The sequence below is a fragment of the Nycticebus coucang genome, chromosome 1, assembly GCF_027406575.1.
Source record: "Nycticebus coucang isolate mNycCou1 chromosome 1, mNycCou1.pri, whole genome shotgun sequence".
In the NCBI taxonomy this organism is placed as follows: domain Eukaryota; kingdom Metazoa; phylum Chordata; class Mammalia; order Primates; family Lorisidae; genus Nycticebus; species Nycticebus coucang.
Genome location: NC_069780.1, coordinates 136,270,172 through 136,284,543, shown reverse-complemented (window position 1 = coordinate 136,284,543; position 14,372 = coordinate 136,270,172).

Genomic DNA, 14,372 nt, shown 5'->3' with positions numbered 1-14,372 from the left:
ATTTCACTCCTACTGGCATTATCACTTATGGTACACAATATTCCTTTTAAGGAAACGTATTTGTAAACTATATAGATAAATTTGTTGAGAGAGTGCTGGGCATTCTTCTGTTACATTCCCTTACTTTTTCTTCTCTATTTGTTCCTTCACTTCCTGAGTGAAGGACACGACTACAACTCAGACTTTGCCTTAGAAATGCAAATAATGTAACCCAATGGCATGTACCCTCATATTAATCCAAAATTTTTAAAAATAAAAAAGGGGGAGAGCAGAAAGCAAGGTTCCCATCAAAGAATACGGTAAGTCACTTCTAGTTTTAATTTATAGTATCTCCTTCATTTCCAAGATAATTGGTTACAGTGCCATTTGTGACCACAGAGTTAGAACTTCATTACAGAACTAAACATTAGAGATAGTAATTCTAAATTTATTTTTGGAAAAGAATAGAAAGGCAAAGGTACTATCAATATGATTAACAGCTTGATCTCTGGTTTCAGACAGATCCTTGCCCCTCCACTTATGAGTTATATGGCCTGGGACAAGTTACTCAACTTCTCCAAGCTTCTGTGTTCTCACCTGCAAAATGGTATTAAAAATAATACCTACTTTATGTGGCTGTTGAGAGGATTCAAAGCAATAAATTATATGGAGAGTTTAGCAGAATTCCTGGCACATGGTAGACATCTAATAATGGGATGTATCATTTTTTTAATTAATAGGAAAAAAGCATGAAGAATTTTTATACTAAAATACATAATTCATGTGCTTTTCTTCCCTTGTTTCAATTTTGTTTCTACATAAATAAAAGTTAATTTTAATATCTCGAAATTCTTTTCCTAACATTTACAATACAAAAATCTATCTTCACAGCTCTTTATGATAAGATATGATCATATTGATAATTATGTTAATAAACTTACGGTAAAAAAAAAAAAAAGCCTTACTTGAATCAGGTAACAAGATGGAAACATGAGGTCAAAGAAATGTATGAGTTCATTATGTGTGGCTCAAGTATCCAGAGAAGATGATAATTTATACTCCTAAAACATTTTCACTCCACCAACTCTGTCCAGCTGATCACATAATATGTAGAGCCATGGACCACTGCAGCAGAAGAAGAAAGTGTCCCTTTGAAACAGGGACTCCTGGTCCTTCCAATGGCTCAAATATGTAAGGACATAATGAGGACTGCGAAAGAACAAGTAATATTTTTGTGAAGTGTCACATAAAATGGCGCCCTGGGAAAATGAAAAAGTTCAGAATAACTCTGAATAATTACCTAGTGATAAATATAGAATAATATATTTAACCATTCACCTACTGTGGAATTTGTACTTTTCCCCCATATTTTTTCCTTTTATAATATAAATGATGACACCACAAGCATTTTTGTATTTTGTATATAGAGCTTTTTTTTAACCACTGAAGCAGTGTGGTACAATGAGTCCAGACCCCGGAGCCACACTATCCAGTTCATATCCCAGCTGCCATTGACCAATCATGTGATCTTAACCAATTTATTTAACCTTGTGTCTTTCATTTTTCTCATGTGTAAAATGGGGATGATAAAAGTATCTACTTCATATGGCTAATGTGAAGATTAAATCAGTTAATAATTGTAAAGCATTTAGAAAGGTGCCTGGCACTCAGTCAGCATTCTGGGTGGAACTACAAATGTTCCTTGCCAAACCACGGGGTTATATCTTGATCAACCCATTGTAAATTGAAAATATCATATGTTGAAAATGCATGGCTGACTCACAGTTGAGGCTTGCTTTCCCTGCCCAGCATTGCCAAAGAAATATAGCTTTTGCACCAACATAAAGTCAACAAACTCCAAGTAGAACCATCATTCAACTGTGAAGTCAGCAACAGTACTATTGATACTGAAATTTTGCCATAGGATAAAATACTCAGGTGCAAAGGTGTATTTATATGTTTATGCTCTTAATATTTAATACTAAGTTGCTTTTTTAAATTATTGTATTCTGTCCGTTTACATTGACAGTAGCAATGCCTGGGTACTTATCTTTCTACAGCTTCATTTATGGTTTTACAATTTTTCTTATGCTTTTAAGTTTATTAAGTATGAGACATCTGATTGTTATTTTTAATGTAAATTTATTTAATTGTCATTAAAGTTTTTTTTAAGTTATTTGACCATTTCTTCTTCTTCTTTATTTTTTTTTTTTTTGACAGTCTCACTCTGTTGCCCTGGGTACAGTGCCATGGAGTCAAAGCTCATAGCAATCTCAACTCTTGGGTTTGAGCCCAACCCCCTCTCTTGCCTCAGCCTTCCCAGTAGCTGGGACTACGGGTGCTGAGCTCAGGCGGTTCACCCACCTGGACCTCCCAGAGTGCTAGGATTACAGGAGTGAGCCACCTCACCCAGCCCATTTCCTTTTATTTGAATGGTGTTAGTGCCCTTTTATTCTTTAGGGGCGCTGCACATTAGGTTTTAGTTTTGACTAAAGACTAACATATTCAAAATTTCATTACTTAATCTAACATATTTACTTCAAGTAATCCCTTCAGTCTCTTGTTTTCTTTTGCAGCTTGTTTATTTTGCAGATATTTTAAATGTTTATACAATCGAGTGTATCCATCTTCTATTTTTTCATTTATTTATTTTATCTTTTTTTTTTTGAGACAGAGTCTCACTCTGTTGCCCTGAATAGAGTGCTATGTGGCATCATAGCTCACAGCAACCTGAAACTCTTGGGTTGAAGAGATCCTCTTGCCTCAGCCTCCTAAGTTGCTGGGACTATAAGCATCCATTATGATGCCTTCCTAGTTTTTTTATTTTTAGTAGATACTGGGTCTTGCTCTTGCTCAGGCTGATATGGAACTCCTGAGCTCAAGCAATTTACCAGCCTCAGCCTCCCAAAGTGCTAGGATTACAGGTGTGGGCCACTGCGCCCAGCTCTCCTTCCTGTTTAATTTTCTATCTTTTCTTCTTATGTAGTATTTGCTTATAATTTGATATGTTAATACTGAACTTTCTGCAGTTATCTCCTAAAGGGCAGAGACTCTGTTAGTCAACATATTATCTATATGCCTAGCCCAGTTCCAGAACAACCAATAAAAAACTGCGGATGAATGAACATAGTAAAAGAACAAGTGAGTTGGTCCCAGTAGTCTACAGAACACACAAACCTGGGATTACATAATGAGGCTGCATTTCCTCTACGAGCCACAGTATGAAAACCATGGACTTACATTCTATAGGCCATAAAAAAACCCATTCTTCATGGGCTTTCCCTTTTATGGTCCTATTCTAGTACATGTTCCACTAAATCGGTACTTCTGATCATTTATCATCACTGTTAGAGTCCAGAAGGTTGCCTATGCCATCTGATAACAACTTCTCTAGAATGCCACTCTGCTCTATCAGTTCCTCTCCAAGCATCCCTCCCTTTCTCTGAAGTACAGCTAAGAATAAAACAATTAACAAAAATGTGCTGCAGATTTGGGCATGAAAGTAATACAATACAGTGTAGATTCCAACTACTGTTAAAAGTTACTTTTGGAACACCCAATGTGTCAGGGACCAGATCAATGCCCACCAACAAAATCTGCAGACATCTCTACACTCTGGAGCACAGACCCTAAGAACCCCTGTGGTGGAAGTGTGTATATGAGTATGAGTCTGCACACCTCTGTGTGTGTGATATGAGAAAGGTATGTAGATATAGACAAAGATATTCAGAGAGAGAGAGAGATCTTTCTTCTCCAAATCCATGCTCTCCCTCATATAGCTGTTGTGATGAAGATCATATGAGATAAATGAACAAATGACAATGGAACACCTACTTATGTAGAGTGTAGTCTAGCTCCCATGGCTCAGAAAAGACAACGATAAAGGTCAGCAGTGTATTTTACAGGTCTGAGTTATTCCGTCTTAAGTAACACCAGGTGGAAGGCACCGATGGTCTGATGCCAAGCACTGTTGGACAAGCCTAGTCCTACTGATTTCCTTTCACGATTTTCATCAAAAAGAGCTCAATCTACACAACCCTTTTGGCATGGTCTAGCATGAGAATTACCCCCGATCAAGTACTCAAACACAGACATGCACTCTTCCAAAAAATAAATAAACAGTACTTTTACTGCAAGGACGTTCAGCCTAAATCTACATTCCAGGGATACATATGTTTCCTCTTTTGATTTCTAAGGGACATACATCAGCCAATAAACCCAATTTACACTTCTAAACTAAGAAGTTTGTAAGTTCCTCAAAAAACAAGGGAGTGCTTGCTCTACGTTTGTGTAATTACAAAAGTCCATTTTGACTAGTAGATTAACACCTACATGCTCACATAAGAGAAAAAAACTCAATGAAATTCAAGTGGGAGTAGGAGAGTAAGGGATGATTGAATTCTCACCTAATGGGTACATAGCACACTTCCTGGGTGAAGGACACAACTATAACTCAAACTTTAACCCTACAAAAACAAACTATGTAACTAATCATTTGTACCCCCATATTAATCAGAAATTTTTAAACAAGAAAGAGAAATGGGGTCAGTAAAACTCAAGTGTGCTGTCAGTTTAAAATGCACAGCTGGTTTGGTAGAATTCATATGAAAAAACAAACGCAAAATATCCCATACTATTTTTATGTTGTTTACATGCTAAAATGACAATATTTTGGATATATCAGGTTAAATATATTATTAAAATAAATAAATAAACAGGTCAGCTTGGCACCCGTAGCTCAGTGAGTAGGGCTCCAGGAACAACGACAACTGCAATCAAAAATAGCCAGGCCTTGTGGTGGGCACTTACAGTCCCAGCTACTTGGGAGACTGAGACAAGAGAATCGCTTAAGCCCAAGAGTTTGAGGTTGCTGTGAGCTGTGACACCACAGCACTCTAACTAGGGTGACATAGTGAGACTCTGTCTTAAATAAATAAATAAATAAATAGGTCTATTCTGGTGATTTTTCCAAAACAAAGCAAGTCTGATCCAAAGTTGAATTGATGACTCTACCTTCCAGAAAAAAGCTGGCACCTTTTAAGTGATTTAATGCTGACTTTCAAAAAAAAGTAACATTCCAATAGGCAGCCTTTTTCAGAATGAAAAACAATTTAGTGTGACTGGAAGGTCTAAATTAATGTTTCTTCATGTTATTATCTGGTTAATCTTAATCCATTTTGTGTTGCTATAACAGAATACTACAGACTGGATAATTTATCAGGAAAAGAAATTTCTTTCTTTTTTTCTTTGCAATTTTTGGCCGTGGCCAGGTTTGAACCCACCACCTCCAGTATATGGGGCCGGCACCCTACTCCTTTGAGCCACAGGCACCACCCAAAGAAATTTATTTCTTAAATTTCTGGAGGCTGGGAAGTTCAAGTTCGAGGGGCCAGCATCTGGAAAGGGTCTTTGCACTATGTCATCTCAGGGTGGAGGGTAAACAGGCAAGAGAGCACAAGTCGGCCATGGTGGCTCATGCCTGTAATCCCAGCATTCTGGAAGGCCAAGGCAGGTGGATTGCTTGAGCTTAAGAGTTGGAGAACAGCCTGAGCAAAAGCAAGACCCTGTCTCTAGAAACTCCAGGCATTGCGGCGGGTGCCTGTGGTCCCAGCTACTTGGAAGGCTGAGGCAAGAGAATCACTTCAGTCCGAAGTGATTCTCTTGAAGAGTTTGAGGTTACTGTGAGCTGTTATGCCATAGCACTCTACTGAGATTGACAAAGTGAGTCTCAAAAAATAAAAAAATCCTAGTATCTAGCAAGAATAGTTCTTCCTTATTCTTTTATTTTCCTCTAGAGCACTTTTAATAATTGTGCCAATTTATTTTGCCAAAAAAGTTTTGAAATTATTGGGTTTTATAAAGTATTCTTTAGTTTTTAATGGGAAATTGCTAAATCTATTCATCAATCTGGAAAATATCATCTTTACTAACCACAATCATACCGTGTTTCTGCATTTTTTTTTAATTCTTTCATTAAAGTATTGGAGGTTTTTTGTTTGTTTGTTCTAAGAGAGAGACAAGTTCTCACTCTGTTGCCCATGTTGGAATGTAGTGGCCAATCATTGCTCACTGTAACCTCAAACTCATGGACACAAGCCACCCTCCTGCCTCAGCCTCCCAAGTTGCTGAAACTATATGCATTCACCCCCATACTTAGCTTGTTTTTCTTATCACTTTTGTACAGATGGGGTCTTGCTCTGTTGCCTCAGCTGGTCTCAAACTCCTGGTCTCAAGTGACCCTCTCACCTTGCCTTCCCAAAGTGCTAGGATTAAGGTATAAACCAGTACACCGAGCCTGGAGACTTTTTTATAGTTTATTTTATAGGTCTTAAACATTCCACATTAATTTCCATATATTTTATAATTTATTGACATTATGAATAAGAATTCTTTTCAGCTGTCTTCTCTAATTGGTTATTATCAATATTTAGGGATGATACAGGTGTTTGCAGATTTATCTTGTATTTGCCCATTTTACTGAATGGTTTTAATATCTCTAATAGTTTTGTTGGGGGTAGGATGGCTTAATTTTGGTCTTCTGTTTCTTCAAATAACATTCTTGTTTCCTTTGTTCCTCAATATTTAGTTCACGTTTCTTTTGGTGATCCTACTGCAATAAAAAGAATTTTCAGCATTAAATTGGAAAATAATGGTTACAAAAGTACCTTTGCTTCATTCATTTTTTTTTTTAAAAAGTTACTAGATCTGTTCTACTATTTATAAAATCGACTCAATTTTATATTCTTCATTTTTCCTTTTTTTATTACAAGAAATAGCCATCCTGGCCTGGTGCAGTGACTCACACCTGTAATCCTAGCACTTCGGGAGGCCAAGATGGGTGGATTGCCTGAGCTCAGGAGTTTGAGACCAGCCTGAGCAAGAGCAAGACCCCATCTCTAAAAGCACCTGGGTATTGTGGCAAGTGCCTGTAGTCCCAGCCTCTCAGGAGGCAAGAGGATCGCTTGAGCCCAAGAGTTTGAGGTTGCTGTGAGCTATGATGCTATGGCACTCTACCAAGGACAAGAAAATAAGATTCTCTCTCAAAAGAAAAGGAAAAGAAATATCCACCCTACCTCCCAATTTTAAGATGTCTTATAACTGGATTCTGAATTTTATCAGGTGTCATTTTGGGCTTTATTGATATGATTTCATTATTCAAGTTTTGGTACAGGGTTTTTATTTTGGCAGTTTCTTTTTCATGGGCTCATTCATTAACTGATTCAGAGAGAATTTCCCTGAATCCCTGATCTTGACTAGACCAGCCTTACTTTTTTTTTTTTGAGACAGAGTCTCACTATGTCGCCCTCAGTAGAGTGCTATGGTGTCACAGCTCACAGCAACCTCAAACTCTTGTTTGAGCTCAGGAGTTCCAGACCAGACTCAGCAAGAGCAAGACCCCGTCTCTAAAAATAGAAAAACTAATAGGGTGTTGTGACAGGTGCCTGTACTCCTAGCTGTTCAGGAGGCTGAAGCAAGAGGATCTCTTGAACCCAAGATTTTGAAGTTGCGAACCCAAGATTTTGAAGTTGCTGTGAGCTATGATGCCACAGCACTCTACCCAGGGTGACAGCGTAAGACTCTGTCTCCAAAAAAAAGGAAAAAGATGTAAAATAGTTTGTAAGAAATAATCTTTTAAACTGAAACAACTTAAGATGCACTAGAATAATGGTAAATCCTTAAAATAGCAATGTGATGGCATCCTACTTCTTCAGCAATCCAAATGCCAGTATTATTTCCATGACAATTACAAGTAGTAATGCACTTCGTATATCAAAACATACTTCTGGTCCCAGCTACTCCGGAGGCTGAGGCAAGAGAATCGCTTAAGCCCAGGAGTTGGAGGTTGCTGTGAGCTGTGTCAGGCCACGGCACTCTACCGAGGGCCATAAAGTGAGACTCTGTCTCTATAAAAAAAAAAAAAAATACTTCTGAAAAAAAGAACACAAATTATTTGAGAAAAATGAGCATTTTAGGTGTCTTATCAGCTTATACATATTCTTCATAATAAAATTCCCTAAAGATTTATTTTTATAATTTATGTAAATATGTATGCCCTCAGAACAACCCAATTCCAAGATTAGAAAGTTTTCCTTCTGTTTAGTCCTAAGGGCCTATGAGATATGTTTCCCCCCAAGGGCAACAAGCCCTGTGAAATAGAGGCAGAGCTTTCACACCTTAAAATTCATTTCCCTGATTGTATAATCCTTACCAGTATAAGGAAAATAAATCCAAATTACCACTTCTACTTTAGGCCAACTAGAGAAGGGATAGCCCTCATTTTAGAATTCTTTACATTTTCCCTGACAAGAGTGCTAGGAAAAGCATAACATATGGAATAACAAATTGGTCTTTTGATAAACTGCCAATCTATTGACTCTTAAAGAACAACAATGAATAACAAAGACAAAAGTAATAGCTGAGTAATTTTTAGAAAATTGAACTAAAAATGCATAGGAAAACCGGGGTGGTGGGGGTGGGGGTGGCATGTGCCTGTAGTCCCAGCCACTAGGGAGGCTAAGGCAGGAGGATCACTTGAGCCTAGGAGTTTGAGACCAGTCTGGACAACATAGTGAGACAAAAAAAAAAAAAAAAAGAAAGAGACAAAAAAGGGAACCAGTCCAGCATACATATGTAACTTCACAGGCCCAGGGGAAAACTTAATCAGGAAATCTGTTACCGCTTTTAAAGTTTGAATATGTGTCTTTTTTTTTTGTAGAGACAGAGTCTCACTTTAATGCCCTTGGTAGAGTGCCATGGCATCACACAGCTCACAGCAACCTCCAACTCCTGGGCTTAGGCGATTCTCTTGCCTCAGCCTCCCGAGTAGCTGGGACTACAGGCGCCCGCCACAACGCCCGGCTGTTTTTTGTTGCAGTTCAGCAGGGGCTGGGTTTGAACCCGCCACCCTCGGTATATAGGGCTGGTGCCCTATCCACTGAGCCACAGGCGCCGCCCTGAATATGTTATCTTTAGAACAGAAATGCCTCATGGTTTGGTGAAATGCATGAGATGACTGGATATTATGATTCCAGAATTCCTGGTGCAGTAATTAAATATTATAGACAGACTTTCCTATTATCTTTGTTTGGTTTCTATCTTCAGGGATAATTTATTTTTAAAAATACGCATATAGCTATCTTAATTTTTTTTTTTTTTTTTTGCAGTTTTTGGCCAGGGCTGGGTTTGAACCCACCACCTCTGGCATATAGGGCCAGCACCCTACTCCGTTGAGCCACAGGTGCCACCCAGCTATCTTAATGTTTTAATCTGTAAATTTGCTATAATAATCTGTGTTGAAAAATAAAATCTTTTCAGCCAGGCACAGTGGCTTATGCCTGTAATCCTAGCACTTGGGAGGCCAAGGCAGGTGGATTGCTTGAGCTCAGGAGTTCAAGACCAGCCTGAGCAAGAGCAAGACCCTGTCTCTAAAAAATAGCCGGGTGTTGTGATGGGTGCCTGTAGTCCCAGCAACTTGGGAGGCTGAGGCAAGAGAATCACTTAAGCCCAAGAGTTTGAGGTTGCTGTGAGCTGTGATGCTATAGCACTCTACCAAGGACAACAAAGTGAGACTGTCTCAAAAAAAAAAAAAATAACAATAATAATAATAATGAATTAAAATCTTTTCTGGATAGAAAATCTCTGCTTTATGAAAGCTGCTGATTCATTTGTAAATTAATTTTGTGCAGAATTTTCATGACATACAAAACATGAAAACTTATATGACAGTTTATTTGGATCAATTATATGCAATTTCACATGGGTTATAATAAAATCATAACATTGACTACTAAATTACCAATGGGATTAAACCTAAATTTAATTTTTAAATATTTAATTTCAGTTGTTAACCTGCTTATATACACTAAAATACTTTTATATACACTAAAATACTTTTTTTCTTACTCAAAATAAAAATGAAACCTTGTTTAGAATGTCATTTTACAGCTTTAAAGAGTAGTATCAAAAAATCTGGTTTAAGCTGGTAGGCATGTTTTTCTCTCTGTTCTCTTCTGAAATCACCTGAAAATAACATAAGAGAATTTTTTTTTAAGTATAAAACTCTAAGCATAAGAAGAACTAGAAAGAGACTACAGCAAACAAGGAATGCCAAATTCATAAGGACAGAAAGTAGATGCAAAAGTGAAAACTGGCTTAGAAAAGCAAAGCAGAGAAACCTGAAATCAAAGCGCCTTCTACCAGGCTGAGAGAGGTGGCTCACACCTGTAATCCCAGCACTCTGGGAGGCCAAGGCGGGTGGATTGCCTGAGCTCACAAGTTTGAAACTAGCCTGAGACCCACTTGGGCCTCATCTTCCTACAACACTTGAGGTAGAAATGGGAAATAATGACGTCTTCTTCAGATAAAGGGAAACTAAGAGATTTTGTCACTAGCAGAATTTTTTTTAAAGAATGGCTAAAAGAAGTTCTCAAAACAGATAGGATGTGATAAAAGAAGAAACATAGGAACATTGAAAACTAAGAAAGGAACACCTGAATTCTGTTGTTAATGTTTTGTTAAAAACTTTTGAGTCCATGTTCATGAGAAATATTGGCCTGGGTGGCACCTGTGCTTAAGGAGTGGGATGCCAGCCCTACATACCGGGGGTGGTGGGTTCGAACCCGGCCCTGGCCAAAAATTGCAAAAAAAAAAAAAAAGAAAAGAAATATTGGCCTGTAGTTTTCTTCCTTCCTCTCCTAAAAATATGGTTAAATACAATAGGCTTCCCTTCTCTTCTTCAGTTTTCTTAATTATCTCTTATGGTAGAAAAATTATCATTCCAGGCAAGGTGGCTCATGCCTGTAATCCTAGCACTCTTTGAGAGGCTGAGGCTGGTGGATTGCTTGAGCTCACGAGTTCGAGACCAGCCTGAACAAAAATGAGACCCCGGTCTCTACTAGAAATAGAAAAACTGAGGCAAGAGGATGGCTTGAGCCCAAGAGTTGGAGGTTGCTATGAGCTCTGACTCCACGGCACTCTACCCAGGGCAACGGCTTGAGACTGTCTCAAAAATAAGAAAAAAGAAAAATTATCTAATGTAATTCTAAATGTATTTAGAGGAATTACTTAAAACAATGATATTATTAAAAAGATAAGAGTTATATAGATAACTTATATATGTTATCTCAGATTGATTTGAGGCTTTTCATCATTTCTATTGCATGTACTTAAATTTTATCTAATGAATGCTATAAATTTCCTCTTAGCCCTGCTTTAGATGTGTCACAAAATTTTGATATGTTGTATTTTTAGTTTGTATTTCATTCAATGAATTTTTTTACTTCCCTTGAGAATTCTTTGGCCCATCGTTTTAGGTCTTGCATTTTGTTGTGTGATCCATTTTGAGTTAATTTTTGTATGCTGTGTAAGGCACAAATACTGACTTTATTCTTTTTTCCTGTGGGTATCCAGTTGTCTCAGTAATATCTGTTCAAAAAATCTTTCGCCCATTTAAGTGTTTCATCACCTTTGTTGAGAATTCGCTCAGCTTCTTGAATCCATAGGTTTGTCTTTCTCCAAATTTTTCAGCTATTACTTCTTAGAATATTTTTTTCGTCTCACTCTTTTGTTTCTCCTCTCAGAATTCTGATTTCATGAACATTATGTCTTTCCTCTTTAGTCATTTAGTTCCATGAGACATTGTTCTTTCTTTTTTCCTTAGTCTAACTTCTCTGTTAGATTGGGTAATTTCTTATTTTCTATCTAACTTCAAATTTTCTGATTCTTTCCTTTGCCTCCTTCTGTCTGTTACTAAACCCATCCATTATTTGTTCTATTTTTTCAGTTCTAAAATTTTGATTTGGTTTTTCTCTGTATCTTCTATGCCTTTGATGAGACTTTTGGTTTTCATTTGTTTCAAGTGTTTTCATAGATAATTTGTCAGATAATTTTTTTCTTTATCAAGATAATTCTAGCATCTCTGTCTTCTCAGTTTTGTCATCTATTAATTGACATTTTTCTTGCAATTTGAGATCATCCCAGTTGTTGATATGAAGAGTGAATTTCATGAAACCTGGACATTTGGGGTACGATGAAAGTATGAATCTTATTTAAATCTTCTCATTTGCTGGGGGTTTTCTTTTTTTTTTTGTAGAGATAGAGTCTCACTTTACCGCCCTCGGTAGAGTGCCATGGCGTCACACGGCTCACAGCAAACTCCATCTCTTGGGCTTACATGATTCTCTCGCCTCAGCCTCCCGAGTAGCTGGGACTACAGGCGCCCGCCACAACACCCGGCTATTTTTTTGTTGCAGTTTGGCGGGGGCTGGGTTTGAACCCACCACCCTGGGTATATGGGGCCGGCACCCTACTCACTGAGCCACAGGCGCCGCCCCATATGCTGAGGGTGGCAGGTTCAAACCCAGCCCCGGCCAAACTGCAACAACAACAACAAAAAAGAATATTTAGTTTGCCTAAATCAATCTTATAACATCTGATAATCAAGATCTTTTTCTTTCAAAAGAACCGTCCGCCCCTCTTATGCTAAATAATACTTTGTTTTTCAATTCATTTCGATTATTTCCAAACTATTAATCAGGTGAATTTTGTACTAATTGCTTAGTAGTTTTTTACATCTGTCATTATTTGCTACTCCTTTACATTAAAATATTCCTATTTTCTTTTTTTAGCAAAGTAGAATGCAAATACCACACATCTCCTGATTTGTACAGTTCTCTACTCCACTATGTGACACTTCAAATGCAGAAATAAGCCCTGTATGTTATTTGAACAACTATACTTATTCTGGGCAAATTCCTTGGCCTCCACTGACAACTTAATAAATTAGCCAATCTAGAAATACCAGTAGCACAGACAATTAAAAAGCTTCATCAAAATATAACTCTTTCTAGCTGAAGGGGCAGCATAGCAGAAAGAAAAATTTTAGCTATTTACTGCTTACTGCGGTCAAAAATTACATAAAGAACTGTGACCCCCGACCCTTCTTATGGCAGCAAAGGCCTAGTGGAGAGCCTAAATTGCCACCCTTATCAAGTTGTAATAAGGTGTCTCAACCTCTCCTTCCCAGAATGATCAGAAAAGGTCAAGTAGGGATGAAAAGAAAGTAGGACTTTCATCACTACTGGATAATAATGAGGAGCCTCTCATCTTGCTTGTCAGTGGAGGCCAAGGACTTGAGGAACTTGGATTTCTCCTCCAACTTGGCATTAATATGGGATGCCTGCCAACCCCATGTCCCCTGCAGATACTGTGTTAGAAAACCCCCAGCAATGGGGCGGCGCCTGTGGCTCAGTGAGTAGGGTAGAATGCAAATACCACACATCTCCTGATTTGTACAGTTCTCTACTCCACTATGTGACACTTCAAATGCAGAAATAAGCCCTGTATGTTATTTGAACAACTATACTTATTCTGGGCAAATTTTCCTGCAGATATACTGAACTGTCATTAAGGAAGGCTTGTCTTAAATTTTTTTCTTAGTAACCTATTCCTGTTTGGGAGTCACTTTTCATTGTACACTACTGTCTCCAATTGCTATCAAATTAACATTAGCAAATGCTGAAATCAGGTGAGTATTTTGGTTATTTAAAATATTTTCCCTTGCTAAGTTCAATTTCCCAATGATAAAAAAAGTCCTTTAGTCTCAAATTTTAGGTTAAATAAATTAGCCGTTCCTGTAAAATTGCTGCTGTTAACAAATGAAAATTAACAGTTTAACAAAAAATTTGTCTTAGCAAAATTAAAAAAAACATTTTCTAGTATCAGATACTGTGATTTTATCTAGAATATGCCTGGAAAGCAATAATTGCTACACATTTCCAAAACATATACAGCACTTTCAATTAAGATAGTCGAAACTGCTGGCATTTGATCATGTGAGGAATATTATCAAAGCATTACCTCCTTAGAAAACAATCACCTAGCTCTGGAAATTTTAAATATTTATATACAGTAAATTTATATATGAATAATCGGGGGGGAAGGAACTGATATTTATTCATTGCCATTATACAATTGGGCATAAAAGCGTCTACTCCCATTTTGAATTATTTACTGTTCAGAAAATAGAAGACATTTTAATTTCTCATGATGGCCGGTTAAGGAGAGAAGACTTTGCTATTGCTAAGAGCAAGAAAATTCAGTTTTATATGAATACACACCTGGAAACGTAAGACAATTTTATAGATAATTTAACTTTACAGTAGTTAAAATTGCACTTGAATACAGCATACCTCAAAAGGCTGTTTTGTACTAAACAAGCAACCGTCAGCCCCCATCTATCTACCGAAGCCATGTCTGCTTTTTATCGGAGACCGAGGAACTGTATTATTATGGGATATGTTCGGTGTTGAACAGGCTCCCAGGGCACGGCTGTCACCTGGGGGTGATGCAGGGGTGCAGAATTCAGACAGAGGTAGGGTCGTCTTCCTAGGAGG